We start from the raw sequence: 17,440 nt of genomic DNA, 5'->3' as shown, positions 1-17,440 counted from the left end.
TGGTAGCGGAAACACTGAGGTTGTATCATATTCCCTCAACCTTATTGCTTAATCTTAACTCATAACATGCCTTGTGTTGAAGTGTGAATGTTTGAAGCTACTGACCCAGAATCAGCACTTTAGTAACAGGCTGAAATAGAGGGGAATGAGGCTAGAATGCATGATCTGTTTGGTATTTTTAGCAAAACACTTCATAGACATGTTTTTTTTTATATATCTGAGACCTATAATATATGCCTAACAATAGCATAATAGGAGACCTTTAAAGTAACACACTGATTTTCAGACTTTAAAACATTTATTTCAAAATGATGGGATCTACCTGCTTACCTGCTTGTCACTACCGAAACGATCATGTCAATTACCGAAACATTCGGTAGTGACTGTTTCGGCAGTGACGATTCTAGCTAAATTGAAGAATTCTAGCAAGTAGCCTACATGGCTAGCATACACGTTTTTGAAGAGGTTTACACTAATAAAAACCTAATAATTTGCATAAAACCCCGAAAAGGTTTACTTAATTGAAGATAATATGAGTTCGGTAGTGACAATTCTTAAGGTTATACGCCGATTTTCCGATTTTGGAACAGATTTATATCAAAAGTATGGGATGTAGCTGAACGCAGTGACGCGTCGTAAAACCCGGAAGTAAACTTCTTCTGGTTCCTTCGTGAAAAACCAATGAAAATTCTCCATAGGATTTTGGAAAATAGCTCGAAATAAGGTCTGTGGTTGACACACATTTAAGAGAGGGATCACGTTTTGTTCAGCCGGATAATCTCCACATGCCAACCCTACTTCTATAATTTTTGAATCATAAATCTAGTCGCCAAAAGCGAAATGCTAACGTTATGCTATAAACGAACTACAAGCCAGTACAGCAGCAGGGTCGCACGACTTCAACGTCACGCCAACTTAAGATCGTTTCAACTGACTTGCACTGAAACTGCACTTTGAACACTTTAAATATATTAACATTTTAAACTGTATACCCCGGTTATCTAGGCCCATTTCGTTTTGTTTAATGTATACCACGTTTATCTAGGCCCTTTTTGTTTTGTTTTATGTATACATGTCACACTGTGGGAAACGATATTTCTGGATGTATAACACATACAGAATTTTTGACAATAAAGCTGAATTTGACTTTCGCGTGCTTGCATATTTTAACAAAGCTTTTCATTTTAGCCACACTGAATTTAAATAGAAGTCATGGCTGTGTCAATTACCAGTCTGATATCGTTTTACAAAGATGACAAGAAGAGTGTAGATAGAGGAGAGAACCACTACAAGTCAGGACACGTAACAGTACAGCCTAGATGAAGGTGTGCTTACCGGTGTTGTCAGGGCTAGCATGAGGGACAAGGTTTATAGTGTCGGTGAGTAGTGATAGCAAGAGTACCGCTAACCTAGAGTTAATTTATTCACATTAATTCCCATCAACAAATCAATTGTATGTGTCACATGAAATTTTTATTAGGCAAGGCAAGGCAAGTTCATTTATATAGCACTTTTCAACACAAGGCAATTCAAAGTGCTTTACAAAAAATGAAAGACATTAAGAAAATGGCATTTAAAATCAGTCATTAAAAAGAAAAGCTAATAAACTAAACATTAAAAGAAAAAAACATGGATAAAAGTTACAGTGCAGTCTAAGATATGAATAGTTCAATTAAAAGCAGCGACAAAAAGAAAAGTCTTCAGCCTGGATTTAAAAGTAGTAAGAGTTGCAGCGGACCTGCAGGTTTCTGGGAGTTTGTTCCAGATATTTGGAGCATAATAACTGAACGCTGCTTTACCATGTTTGGTTCTGACTCTGGGGACAGAAAGCTGACCAGTCCCTGAAGACCTGAGAGATCTGGATGGTTCATCATTTAGCAGGTCAGAAATGCATTTTGGTCCTAAACCATTCAGTGCTTTATAAACAGCAACAGTATTTTTAAATCTATTCTTTGACACACAGGAAGCCAGTGTAAAGACTTCAGAACTGGAGCGATGTGATCCACTTTCTTAGTGTTGGTAAGGACTCGAGCAGCGGTGTTCTGAATCAGCTGCAGCTTTCTAATAGATCTTTTAGTGAGACCCGTGAAGACACCATTGCAGTAGTCCAGTCAACTGAAGATAAAAGCATGGACACGTTTTTCCAAATCCTGCTGTGACATTAGCATTTTAATCCTAGATATGTTCTTTAGGTGATAGTAAGCTGATTTAGTAACTGTTTTAATGTGACTGTTGAACCAATAACTAATTTAACCCGCTGACAAGAGAGCCCACCTCCGAAGATCGTGACTCGCTGAGGGACAGACTCGGGGGCATGTTTTCAGGAATTTCTTGGCTTCTCTCCCCAGAGCCAGAAGAGGAACACTACAGCTTGGAAACACTTAATGTTCCTGAAATTATCAAATCTGTTGGGCATCAGGGACCTGAGGCAATTGTGGCAAGCATGGCATTGTCTGAAGAGCAACGGAGAGCAATTCAGGTGGCTACCACTGGTCAGCGAACCGACCCAAACTGGCATTTGTTCAGGAAAGGAAGGTTGACTGCCAGCAACTTTGGAGCTGTCCTGAGGTCAAAGCGTGTGACTGCTTCCTTTATTGCCAGGGTGCTAGGGCAACAACAGTTCCTTGATGGTGTTTTGTCTGTACAGTGGGGGACTATGAATGAATGTGAGGGCGTCAGGGCATTCACCACTGCAACCCAGATGCAGGTCCATGAGTCAGATTTGTGGCTCTCCCTATCAGGATTGTTGGGGGCATCTCCAGATGGTCTGGTAGGGTCTTCCGCTGTGCTGGAGGTAAAGTGTCCCTACGGAGCCAGGGAAATGACAATTAGTGAAGCATTGCAAATCAAGGGCTTCTGTGTCAGTAAGGAAGGAGAAACATTCAGCCTGCGTGAGGAACATCTTTACTGGCACCAAGTGCAAGGTCAGCTTCACCTCACTGCAAGGAAGAAGAAATAAAAAAATTGTGAATTGTTTTTAATTTACATTTACTCGCCTTTGCAATGTTGTGGTTGTTAGAGTGTTAGGTTTCCTGTCAGCTCGTCTGTTGGGAAGATATAAAATATTAGTTTCATGGAAGTCACACCGTCACATATATTGTAAGAGCATTAAGACATACAGTACATAGGCTAAAACAAAACATCTAAAGATATAACCTTGCACTTTGATAAGTCTCGTGAACATTTTCACTATTTTGAAATTTTTATAGATGAAAATTGAACTAAAGAAATAAATGGTAGATTAATCCATATTGAAAATAGGTGTCAGCTGCTACACTAATTATAATAGTTATATTTCTTAATTAATTAAGATATTACTGTATTGATCCCAATTGGGGAAATGTTTGTGTTGCAGCAGCATAACAAGAAAAACTAAATATAAGTTATTATATATACAAAAGTATGTGAGGGATGGAATATTAAATTGAATATAAATGTAAAATGTACATGTGATTTTACGTCCAAGAGAAGCTATGGAGCCGAGAGTTCTCTGCCAGCCAGAGGTGATTTGTTATTAGTTCAATATGTCAAACTGATTTCCCTGACTACAATCTTTAGTTACATGGTGAAACGTTATGCTGCTTGTACTAATTAGACTTATCATATAAGCCACACAGGTTTTAATCGGATGTATTCATTATCTTTACTTATGTTGCGGTCTTTTCAGCAGCGCCATCTCTAAAACGGCGATACAGTCACTACCCATCATTTACATTTCACCATGACATGGACAAAAATGTAACGTCAGCTTACCTCATGGCACGAATCCAGACTCTCCTTTGGAAAACATTGGCCGGGAAACAATAGAACAAGCACGTTTCATGCGAAGACCTGTGGCTGCAACCCGGAGCAAAGCAACAAACCATTGCGTAGCTAACTAGTAGCGCTAATGCTTTAGCTAATGTTAGCTAACGAAACGAACTGCCGAGTAAAATTGGAAAACACTGGTGTAATTCCCTCAGTACAGACGACAGCAACGAGTTTTTTATTTACTGGCAGGATTTATTTGGTTCATCCAGACCGTGAAAACTGTAATCAAAAAACATAATACACAAATACAATAATCACTAGTCAAAAATAATAACAAAACATACAGTAATATCCCAACATTGTCCTGGTAATGTCGTCACTTTCAATTAGGCTACTGTATACACAATACACTTTGGTTACATATAATTCAACAAAACACAAAGACCAATCTAACTAAGCCCAACATGTGTTAGCCCTTAGGTGTATAAAAACAATTTAATACAAACAAGAACAGAAAACACACACAAAAAACGTCAGCAAAATATACCTTAGTAGCTGCATTGCATGAGGAAAATTGTGTAGCTTGGTATTACTCTGTACGATTGTTTATCTTGATGCTAAGAGCTATTTTGCAGATGCATCAGCACTTAAAAACATGTACTAAATCAGCGGACTTTTCGGATGAGTGTTACGCTAAAGTATGTCCTGACGGAAACAGGCGATATAAAAACAAAGGTTCCGCCTTAGAGAACTTTGGTTCCTACCAAAATAAATAACTCAGAAATACTGCGCTGACTGACACAGAGGCAGTTACACTCCCACCAAAACATATCACATGTATATGATTTCTTCAACTATTGAGAGACAACATACTGCGTAGAAAAGATAAACAAAAAAAAACTAAACTTCAGTCCTTGGCTTCCCAGAGAACGATCACCATGACTGCACCTGTAGTGAGACAGATAGAGAGAGAGAGGGGAGGAAAAGAAAGAGAGAGGCCGGAGTCTTCAGTCTGCTTCCATCAGCGTCACCGTCTTATGGATGGGCCTTTCCAGGTGGACAGGTTTGGAGATACGCTTTCCTTTCTCATCAAGGGTTGAGTCGCTGATGAGCAACTTGAGTCTTCGCACCTTCCCATCCTTTCCTGGGTACACTTCGATAACCTTTGCCATCCTCCACTGGTTACGTGGTGTAGTATCATCTTGCAGGAGTACAACATTGCCGACCTTTGCATTCCTGCGATCTTTGGTCCACTTCTGTCTCTGTTGGAGGCTCAGGAGGTACTCCTTCTTCCATCTTGTCCAGAAGTGGTTGGATAAGAATTGAACTCGACGCCATCTCTTGCGTAGGTGGATTCTCTTTGACGAACTTCCCAGGAGGTGGAGCGAGTATCGTGGACTTCATGGTCAAAATGTGGTTTGGTGTCAGGGGCTCTGAACTGGATGAATCAGAAGCCACGCACCACTGCACACCGAGTGCTCTTTCCATGTGCAGTTCACCCAGTGCCATGTCCTTGTCTTTGGCAGCTGCAGCACATTCTTCTTTTGGGATTGTGTCTAGGACCTTCTTGCTGTTAGAGATAAACTTATGCAGCCGGAGTTTGCCTGTGCTGCAAAGCTCTCTTGCTTCTTTCACCAGTTGGATCGCTTGGTCTTCAGATGCTACACTTGACAATCCATCATCAACGTAGAAGTTCCGTTGAATGAACTTTATGGTGTCGTCACTAAAGTTTCCTTGTCCTTCAGCAGCGACATGCTTCAGCCCATAGTTGGCACAGCCAGGTGACGATGCTGCACCAAACAAGTGGACCTTCATCCGATAGATGGAAGGTTGGCTTTCGAGATCTCCATTGTCCCACCAAAGGAACCGCAGGTAATCTTGGTCTTCTGCCTTAACATGGAACTGGTGAAACATGCATTCGATGTCACACATGATTGCCACAGGACCTCTTCGGAAGCGATACAGAACTCCCACCAAGGTGTTTGTCAACTCAGGACCCGTCAGGAGGTGGTCGTTCAAGGACGTTCCTTGGTACTTGGCGGAGCAATCGAAGACAACGCGTATCTTCCCAGGCTTTTGTGGATGATACACCCCATGATGCGGAATGTACCAAGCTGGAGCTTTGTGGATGTCTTCCTCCGGGACCTTTTCTGCATCTCCGCGTCTTATGGTCTCATCCATGAAGGTCTTGTAGTCTTTGTAGTACTGGTCGTTTTTTCTCAGCTTTCTTTCTAGGCACCTGAGACGATGGATAGCACAGATCTTATTATCAGGTAAGTTAGGTCTTTCTTTCTTGAATGGCAGCGGCATTTCGTAATGACCGTCGCTCTTTAACTTGATGCTCTTTTCCATTTTTGACAGGAACCTTAGATCTTCTTGAGAGATGGGGCTGGTCTCCGACGCTCTTTCAACGAAGTCAGACTCCAGCATCTTGATGACATCTGCAGGTAAGAGAACTTCTTTGATCTGTGTCCTACAGACATAGTGCACTTCCTTTGTGAGGTCTGAAGAGGACGGTAGACCTGGCATCACTTGCTTCACCATGACTTGGTGACTTATTCCAATTGCATCTCCATAGTTGAGACACGGGTTGCCATATCCCACTACACTCCAGCCCAAGTCTGTCTTCTGTGCAAACGGCTGGTGTTCCTCACCAGGCACCACTTGTCTTGGAAAGAGGGCTTGGGCACAGTTGTAGCCAATTAACACGCCGACATCACAGCTTTGCTGAGGAGCGATCTCATCTGCAATGTGTTCAAGATGAGGCCATGCTTTCGCCGTATCTGGTGTGGGAATATGGTCTCTGTTTGCAGGGATAAACTCTCTTGAGTAAGTCACTGGAAGAGTGATTATCTTGTCTGAATAAAAACCTCTAACTTGTAGACCACCTAGCTTCCGACAGGACACGATTGTGTTTCTTGAAGCCAACGTGGAGAGGTTTAGCTGAACTGGTTCACTCTTAGCATTGAGAGCCTTCGCTGTCTCGTCGAGGATAAAGGTTGTGTCACTTTGTGTATCAAGGAGTGCGTACACCAGAACTTCACGACTTGGCACACTTGTAGATGACACCCACACTGGAATTATTGTGGAGGTATGAGTGTCTCCAACATTCTGGATGACTCTAAGTGCCGTCGCCTCACGTGATGGTCTCTCTGACTGGTCTTGTGACTGTTCATTCTTCCTTTCTTTGTACTCTTCTTTGTCTTTGTCACTGTACCTTGCTCTGTCAGATCTTGTAGACATCCTTACTTCCTTGGTGCGATCGTCATGAAGACAAGTTGGGTGTCTTCTCTCACAGGTGTCGCAGCTGTCTCTTTCTCTACAATCTTTAGATCGGTGGCCAAAATTGAGACAGCCAAAACACAATTTATTTTCTTGAACAAACTTGATTCGCTCCAAGATTGTCCCTTGCATAAACTTGTAACACCTTTGTAGACTGTGTCCTGCCTTCTCACAGAAGACACAGCTTGTGACGACGACTTTCTCATCTGAGGTGGTTGCTAACACCTTTGCTCCAGGACCTCCGCTCTTTACACTCTTGTCTGGAATCCTTTCACTTGGCTTAAGAGCATGAAGAGATGTTATTGGGCTGCAAGCGATTTTAGCTTCACGTGTGAGAAACTTGACAAACTGGCTGAAGCTCGGGAACATGTGAGTGTCTTCTTCTGCTTCTCTGACTTTCCTATTCCACCTTGAAGTCAACCAGTCTGGGAGTTTAGAGAGAATTTTCTGGTTCTCGTTGCAATCATTAAGTATTTCAAGACCTCTGATCTGAGACATGGCTGCCTAACAGCAGCGCAGGAAGTCGGCGAGTTCTTGAAGTTCCATACTGCCTTTGGAGCTTATCTTGGGCCACGCGTCGAGCTTCTCTCTGAAGGCCTTGGCGATGAGGAATGGATTGCCGTATCGCTCTTCTAGGATGTCCCATGCTGCATAATACGCTGGCTCTGTGCCAAGTAAAAAGTAGCTCTCTATGGCCCTTTTAGCAGATCCACCCACATACTTGCGTAGATAATATATCTTCTCTTCAGCTGGTATGTTCTTCCTGTCAACGAGCGTCTGAAAGGACACTTTCCAGTCGTTGAATCGGAGTGGGTCACCACTGAACACTGTAGGTTCAGGTAGAGGAATGCGACTCGCACTGATGGCTTCTGCGAGCGCTTTGACGAGAGCTGTTGTGCCATCTTCATATTTGTTTTCTTGCCTTGCTTGTGCTACAGCTGGTGGTGTAAAATGGTGCCGCAGGGGGCTAGTTTGAGGCTTGACTTCTTCTTCTTTCTTCACAGAGACACGATGGAGAAGATCATTTATAGTTTGAGGCTTGACTTCCTCTTCTTTCTTCACAGAGCCACGATGGAGAAGATAATTTATTTCTTCATCTGAGCCGTCGCCCTTAGTTGCCGGACATGAATGTATACTCTGGTCATGTACTTGCTGTCGTGCCTCGGCAGCCTTTAGCTTCTTAATAGTCTCCAATCGATCTAGTTCTCTGCGCTTGGCTTCTAGCACTCTTTGTCTCTCTGCATTTTCAGCCTCTTGTTTGGCTTTTATCTGAGCGGCTTCAACTTCCAGTCTCTGAAGCTCTTTAATATAATGCTCTTGCTCCAGCTGTACTTCTAAGGTGGCTTTGTTGGCAGCAACCTCAGCAGCTGCACTCTTCCTGCTTGCAGAGGAGCACTTAGTGTGGCGAGAGCTAATGCCTGTCCTTCCTGAGGCTACAGACATTACCTCTTCAATGACTCGATGTTCTTCATGTCTTTGACTTGTAGTATGCCTATGGGCTGTAGCTTCCTCCCTTGCATCTATAAGGTCCATTGCATCCTTAACCATCTTCTTTGTTACTGTTTCACAGGTGTCGATTTTGCGACGTGTGTTAAGGTCAGGAACCTCAAGGCGTTTCCAATCGTCATAAACGTCATTTAGACTCCTAGAGGTATTGCGTACTTTAGTAATTTGTCCATCTAGCAGGTCGTCTGAGCACTTTCCACTCAGCGCTTGGTTGGCTTCTTTAGTGGCATCCTTCCACTTCTCATAGCACACACTGAACCGATGTGCAACCTTTATTACTTGCTCATCATGCTGTTCTTGACCCTTTTCCGTCATTCTGCGGACTCTTTGGCCTAATGGTGGCTCTTCTGAGGAAGCGGGGTTGTCCACTATGATGCCTTCAGTCGCTTATGGCTGCACGGTTGAGCTGTGCTCGTACACACACTCTGTCTTGTCAGGTGCGTGTGACTCCATGTCTGGGAAATGTACATCTGCAATTGTGTGCTCTTCGCCATTTCGGGACATCTTACTTGCCTTACTGTTGTCATTCACTGCTCTTTGGTGCTGTCTTCGTGAGCAGTTAAGTTTTCACTGTAATTCCCTCAGTACAGACGACAGCAACGAGTTTTTAATTTACTGGCAGGATTTATTTGGTTCATCCAGACCGTGAAAACTGTAATCAAAAAACATAATACACAAATACAATAATCACTAGTCAAAATAATAACAAAACATACAGTAATATCCCAACATTGTCCTGGTAATGTCGTCACTTTCAATTAGGCTACTGTATACACAATACACTTTGGTTACATATAATTCAACAAAACACAAAGACCAATCTAACTAAGCCCAACATGTGTTAGCCCTTAGCTGTATAAAAACAATTTAATACAAACAAGAACAGAAAACACACACAAAAAACGTCAGCAAAATATACCTTAGTAGCTGCATTGCATGAGGAAAATTGTGTAGCTTGGTATTACTCTGTACGATTGTTTATCTTGATGCTAAGAGCTATTTTGCAGATGCATCAGCACTGAAAAACATGTACTAAATCAGCGGACTTTTCGGATGAGTGTTACGCTAAAGTATGTCCTGACGGAAACAGGCGATATAAAAACAAAGGTTCCGCCTTAGAGAACTTTGGTTCCTACCAAAATAAATAACTCAGAAATACTGCACTGACTGACACAAAGGCAGTTACAACTGGTAATTAATGATTCTATAATTTGTACATTTACGGTGTTAAAAACGACAATTTCAAAAATACAGATTCTAATGGTCAGATATAGATATACAGATACTAAAGATAGGAAGGTACTTGCTTTCAAGCAGAACACAGGGGAAAACAAACTTAGCGGGATTGTTTACGTGTTCGGCGTAATGACGTACAACAGCCTCGACAATTTCTGTAGTCCTATTCAGCCACTCGGTAACAACCATCGTTTTTCAGACACGTAAACTCTTCAAAGATCCCCAGTGGGGTCACTGCTGATGTATTTAATGTCGTAGAACAAAACGTGATTTATCTCTTAAATTTGTGTCAACCACAGACCTTATTTCGAGCTATTTTCCAAACCCTATGGAAAAAATGCGTTGCTTTTTGAGGAAGGAACCGGAATTGCTAAAAATGCTAACTTACTTCCGGGTTTTACGACGCGTCACTGCGGTTCTCTGTTCAGCCATTAGGGACAGGGATGCAGTGTCACTGCCTTGTCAAAAATGCAGGGGTGTGGCTAAAAACCAGGCTCAGCCACTAAAACCCCTTGTATTTCGGTAGTGACATGAAAACTGGGGACATGATTTTTTTAGTATAGTGTTTTTATAAAAAAATTATACCCACAATAAAACTAAATATTCCAACTTCTGTTTGAATGTAATCATAAAGATCTTCTGAACACACCATTGAAAACAATAAAAAAAAAATGTTTTAAGTGTTAATTACAGAAATTGAAATTTAGATGTCAGGGTTGGGGACAGCTACTTCCCAATAGAAAGTATAAATGATGTTATGTATATATTAAGCTTATCACTATCTAATTTAATGCCTTTTGTTTAAATAGACCACAACATATTCTTAGTAAATATCTATGTCTGAATACTTAATTGTTTTGTTAAATAGTTTTTCTTGTTTTCTTTGTACTATTCGGTAGAATGCCCCATATACTCAGCAGCAGTTTAGGGAGGTTTAGCCACAGGAAGGTGGAAGCAAATAGTGTAAATGTAGAATCTGAGGTTTCTCCCATTTTTCCCTTTAAACTGTGGGTTTTCTCCGGAAGTTTTTCCTTGTACGATGTGAGGGTCTAAGGACAGAGGGTGTCGTATTGTCATACTGATATTCTGTACAAACTGTGAAGTCCACTGAGGCCCCGGCCACACGAGGCCAAAACGGTCGTTTGCGTTACTGTTTAGTGTCATATAGACCGTTCGGCCACACGAGGACGACCGAATATGACAGTAAACAACTGCGGAAACGATAACGGGTCCCAAGGTGGATAGAACGGCATATGCAACGCTCTGGGGGGTCCGACGGCTCCGTGTGTACGCCCTATACGATCATTTTCTGATAATGATGGCGCAATAGCCCCGCCTCTCCCCACCTCTGCTGCTCACCCCCGCGTCAAAGTAAACTGCACACTGAATTCAGATGATTTATCTTTCTCTCGATATGGACATAAACGCGAGTGAAGTCTAATCTGACAGGACGGAGACACGCAGCTCTGCTCACCTGCAGCTCCTCCCGCTGTGATGCAGCGGTGAACGGACACACTTCAAGTCAGATCATCACCCTTAGCTATTTTAATTACCTCTCAAACTACCTAAACTAGTTATAAATATGTTTATTTTTACTGTCGGCCGGGTCACTCATTACTGGATCAGCTGCTGCTTGAGACAGACATTGACGCTGTCCGAAGAGAGGGAGGAAAAAGAGAGGCTCCATGTATTATATTATTATATTATATAGATTCGTTATTCATTTGTTTTAAAGCTCAATAAATAACAAAGAAGACCTTTGACCGGCACTTTTATAATTTTGTCCGGAAGATTTAAACTTTAACACACGTTGACTGGCGAAAAACTCTGCCCGGTTCCCTCGGCCCCCACCGCGGAGAATAAACAGAAGGGCAACCATCAATCAATCAATCAATCAATCAATCAATCAATCAATCAATCAATCAATCAATCAATCAATCAATCAATGTTTATTTATACAGCCCAATATCACAAATGTTACATTTGTCTAAGGGGACTTCACAGTTTGTACAGAATATCAGTATGACAATACGACACCCTCTGTCCTTAGACCCTCACATCGTACAAGGAAAAACTTCCAGAGAAAACCCACAGTTTAAAGGGGAAAATGGGAGAAACCTCAGGGAGAGCAACAGAGGAGGGATCCCTCTCCCAGGACGGACAGACGTGCAATAGATGCCGTGTGTAAATTGAAAAGATAATACATTTGCAACATAGGTAGTCCAAATGTTTGGAAATGCATGTGTGTATAATAGGAAGATGAATCCACGAGGATATCCATCCAGGACTTATGATCCAGGACCACAGCCACGACTCAAGATCCAGGACTCGCGATCCATGACACAGGACCGCAGGATCATCCATGACTCCGGATCCCGGCGTATATAGACACCAAAAAGAAAGACATTTGGGGAAGCTGGGTTAATCGGAACATGAGAGTACACAGGTATAGACAGAGAGAAGGAAGAAGTAAGATGTCCCCCGACAAACTAAGCCTATATCAGAAAAACTAGGGGCTGAATCTAATCAGCCCTAACTATAAGCTTTATCAAAAAGGAAGGTCTTAAGCGCACTCGGATAGGGTGTCAGCTGACCGAACACAAACTGGAAGCTGATTCCACACAAGTGGAGCTTGATAAGAAAAGGCTCTGGCTCCCATTGTACTTTTAGAGACTCGAGGAACAACCAACAACCCTGCATTCTTGGAACGCAATGCCCGAGTAGGACAGTAGGGTATAATGAGTTCTTTAAGGTAAGATGGCGCCTGCCCATTAAGGGTTTTGTAGGCGAGAAGAAGAATTTTAAATTCTATCCTGTGTTCTATAGGGAGCCAGTGTAAGGCGGCCAGAACAGGAGTAATGTGGTCCCTTTTCCTAACTCTGGTTAGTACACGAGCTGCAGCATTTTGAATCAGCTGAAGCGACTTGACTGACTTCTTGGTACACCCTGATAATAAGGAGTAACAATAATCCAGCCTTGAAGTAACAAATACATGGACTAGTTTCTCTGCATCGTTTTGAGGCAAGATATGCCTGATTTTTGCAATGTTACGTAGATGGAAGTAGGCGGTCCTTGAAATTGATTTTATGTGGGTGTTAAAGGATAAATCCTGATCAAATATAACACCAAGATTCGTTACAGTCTCACTGGAGGCCAAATTAATGCCATCCATAGTTAGTATATCTTTAGATAATTTGTTTTGTAGATTCTTCGGGCCAAGTACAATAACTTCAGTTTTGGTCGTGTCTAACATCAAAAAATGTAAGATCATCCACGTTTTTAAGTCCTTGAGGCAGTCTTGAATTTTATTTAGATGATTAATTTCATCAGGCTTGATTGATAAATATAGTTGAGTATCATCCGCATAACAATGAAAGTTTACAGAATGATTCCTTATTATATTGCCTAACGGAAGCATATATAGTGTGAACAAAATAGGTCCAAGCACTGAGCCCTGTGGCACTCCATGGCTAACTGTGGTTTGCATGACAACCATGCTTCTTCGCTGCTTTTGTGGAGGAAGTTACAGCGCCACGTACAGGCTCCTGCACATGTACTGCAGCTTCTCCAGCGGTTGGAGCTAAACGGAGCTGTCTCGTGGGACAGACACTAGGCTTGTTTGAGACAAGTGAGACCTGCGCAGACCTGCGCAATTTCGATCAACGTCTTGCTAGTGCGTTGCATGATGGTTAGTCATTTTGTCCGACTTGCTCTGGAGGCTTGCCTAGATGAGACGTTGAAATTTCGCGGGACAAAGACTCCCGCAGCCTTGAGAGTGAGGCGCGGCGAGGCAGCGCAGTTCCTTTCCACGGGCTGCGGAAGCGAAATGCTTGATCGGAAACGACTCGCTGGTATCTCGAGCTGAGCGCTCATTGGTGTTTTTTACCACGTGCTGGTGATGAAACTCTCCAATTGGCTCGGCAAAAGTTTGTTGTTGTTTTGTGTCAGTTTTACGTCGCCCCTTCCATTAACATTTTTCATCATTGTTCCACAATGTTTATCATCATGAAATTAATATCCATATATTTTATACTATACTTGCACTGCTTACCGTTTTCATACTTTATATATCTTAGCATATTCATACACACTGTTCATACTGCTCACAGGCTGCTGTGTATATACCCCTCACTGTTTATTCATCATTCGATTCATTCTATATTTTATTCTGTAGATTGTGTACATTACTTTTCACTTTACTGCTTGTTGCACTCCTGGTTAGAATCTAAACTGCATTTCATTGTCTCAGTACCTGTAATATGTGCAATAACAATAAAGTTGAATCTAATCTTGAGCAGGAAGAAATGCATTTACTTAGTACATATCTGACATTAACGATTAAACACGTGTGCATTCTTTATAAATGCAAACCGAGTCAATTCGACTCCGGAGGTGTCGGCAGGGCCGCCCCTCCCTACAGGCCAATCACGCAGGCTGCATGGGCCCCGCCCAGAGGGCCTCAGCTCTCCACGTTTTCCGCGCAGTTAAGCCGCGCAGTTAAGCCGCGAGGATCCGCGGCTGCTCCGCGGCTGCTCCGCGGCTGCTCCGCGGCTGCTCCGCGGCTGCTCCGCGGCTGCTCCGCGGCTGCTCCGCGACTGCTCCGCGACTGCTCCGCTCCACTAGCACCCCCCCCCCCCCTGCGATCGGCTATTCTCGTCTACTTTCGAGGCGAGCCGCAACGCGTCTCAAACAAGCCTACTATCCGGTGAACATTGCGTGTGGACGGGAGCTTTTTTGCGATTGCGTTTGCGTTAATCGTATGCGTTTAGCCGTATGCGTCCTCGTGTGGCCAGGGCCCGAGACAAATGTAACATTTGTGATATTGGGCTATACAAATAAACATTGATTGATTGATTGATTGATTGATTGATTGATTGATTGATTTATTGATTGATTGATTGAATCTAAATCCTACATGCTATAAATACACTTTGCTCCGCTCCAGGTATTGCTTCATTTCATTTTTTGTAAAAATCACAACACTAAATGAAATAGAGGACATACATTAGTTTCACTATCAATGTTGCTATTATACATTTGTATTCCGTATTCCATTGTATCTGTTTTATAGAGTTTAAGTGGTTTACCAATTAAGAAATACAACAATAAATGAAAACCTATTATTCTGCATTGACATATAAGTGCAGATAAATTAATATAGAAGCAAATGTTCCTAATATATTTATAGGATCATGGAGGAGGCAATCATTAGAGGGTGGAACATATGTATTTTGTTCTTCTTGGTTAGCCTAAAAATTGTTTTCCTCATGTTTTAATTTCCACTTGTCAGAGAGAAGACATGTTATAGCAGTAAAATTGACCAGTGCATCAAAAAAGAAAGTATTCGATCAAAGAGTCTCACATTAAACATGATTGCAACAAACTGACACACAAAAACAAGCTGTCTCTGTCTCCAATGTTCTTCTACTTTCTCTGTTTCTATAAAATAATCATGTTTAGTTTGTTCTTCCTTTAGATCAGTTTCTTATTTTATTCATGGACAATGGTTCAGACTTTTGAAAGACAAGCTGTATCACAGCCTTTGTTGGTGGATTTGAGGAGGACGAATCAACAGAATTGTTGCTATTCATCCTAGCTCACCTATATTTTTTTCATTATTTCCACAAAAGTACAAGAAAGACAGTCTTAAGTCCTGAAGTACTAAGATTTATCAGGTGATGGTTCCTCTCACATTGTCTTTAACTGTAAGCACTGATCGGTTCACAATATAATGATTCATGCCGTCACTACCATCATTATTATCTTTATATTTTAGCTTTTCGACAATATGTTAAGCAAAAGTTAGCCAGGTCATAGAGGAACAAATAATAGCACCGCCATGTGGCACTTTACGAACCATTTACAGCAGCTCTATTTTCCAGGATTCATAGGTTCAAGCTTCTTATTTATCCACTTTTCAGCCATTCGAATTATATTTTATAGACTGTGCTCAGATTATAATAGAAATATATTAATTAGGGATAATCCATTTTTTTTATTAATTTTGCCTCACAAAAAAAATAAAAGCATAAATAGTGATTTATAGTGTCTATTATATTTTACCTTTGTTTGATAGAAAATAGTTGGTTTGCTAAATCAAACCTTATGGTCGACAGTAAAACCCCATTTTGGGTACCCCTGAAATAGAATATGTCCATTTAATGGACATAGTAAAGCTATTGAAACCATGGGGAGACATAGGTTTGAATGTTTCACTCCCACATGACTTTGAATATACGCATACCATAAGTGATACTGTCAAAGGGTGTGAAATAAGACACGTTTTTTAACCTTAAAGCTAATTATGGATTCTGACTCGTTTCCACCATAAAGTCTGGATTATAAGGTATTATTTTCCTGAAATTGAGCTTTGAGTGCTGACAGTAGAAGTGAATATTTTGGTGCATATCATATGGGTTTTTAGTTAATGATTAAAAGAGCAGTCCACCCACAGTGAAGCTCCTCCTGCTCTTTATATACTCCTCCAGTTTGCTCTCACTCACACGTGTTGCTCAAGAGCTGATTATTCCTGCTTCATTTCCCCCAGCGAGGCCTCTGGCTGACCTCTGCAGAGTGGACCGCTTCTTGTTTGGACATTCATTCTCTCTCTTCAGCTCCTCCATATGGCACAGGGCATTTAGCTCTCCATTCTTTGTAATTAAGTCCTCCAACAACACGTTTTTATTCATCAGGCTCCTTGTTGTGGTCAGATTTGAGTTGTCTGTTTCCAGATATAGATCAGTGTCTGCTGTCACTGCAGTGTCCAAGTCTGACCTCCAGCACCTCCACCACATCTCATCCTTAAACCCATCCTAAGGTCTTTAAGGTAGATTTCGTATTGACCGATTCACCGTCTCCTTGAACCAAAACCCAAGAGACACATTAGAGAGGCAGGCAGTCCTTCATTCTGTAACTCTGCAAGGGCTAAATCATTCATCTCAGGCCTTCTCATTATCTGTTCATTTGTATTCACTTACATAAAGGTTATTAGCTTTTTCTCCAATCCTCATTAAGCAACTTGTATGGCTAGTTCCCAAATTCGCTCAGTATACAGATGATCATCTTCAAGGTGGCCAGCACCTTGACTGTAATTAAGGATCTTTAATACATTTTAAGCTGTATTTATATTCTTTTTTTTGTTCTATTTCCCTGAATCGTTTTTTAATGCATTTTGTCAACTGATTAGTATTTTGGGTTTTTCTAAGTATAGTCCCCCCCTGTCCAATTTTGTTATTATTAGTTTTTCCTTAAATGTATGGGAGAATCTACAGATTTGGTGTGCTTTTCTTCCTCATTGCTTTAGTTTTTTCGTCACACTTTCCAAGCCTCCCCGAGATTTTTGTTATGTGTTCCTTCTTTAATGAATAAAGGGGTGGTCCTTTAAATAAGGTGCATTGATCTCTTCTGACACATCTTTTCTTATTTTCTTCTTCTTTTTATCTATATTTTTATGCAATGTGTGTGCAAATAAAAATAAAAAATAGAAATGTTGTAGAGTTATATCTCTACATAAATGTGCTTTAGGATGACTGATTTACGTCCACTCTCGGCTGTGAATTTGCTTGTTTACATTTTTGCCTTTTTCATATTTTAAAATCTACACAGGATAACAGACTCACCTGATGTACAATCTGTCTGGGCGAGTATAAAATAAACTGGACCAATC

Source organism: Notothenia rossii (assembly GCF_949606895.1).
Source record: "Notothenia rossii genome assembly, chromosome: 11".
NCBI classification, from domain to species: Eukaryota; Metazoa; Chordata; class Actinopteri; order Perciformes; family Nototheniidae; genus Notothenia; species Notothenia rossii.
Note: the sequence above shows the minus strand (reverse complement) of the source record.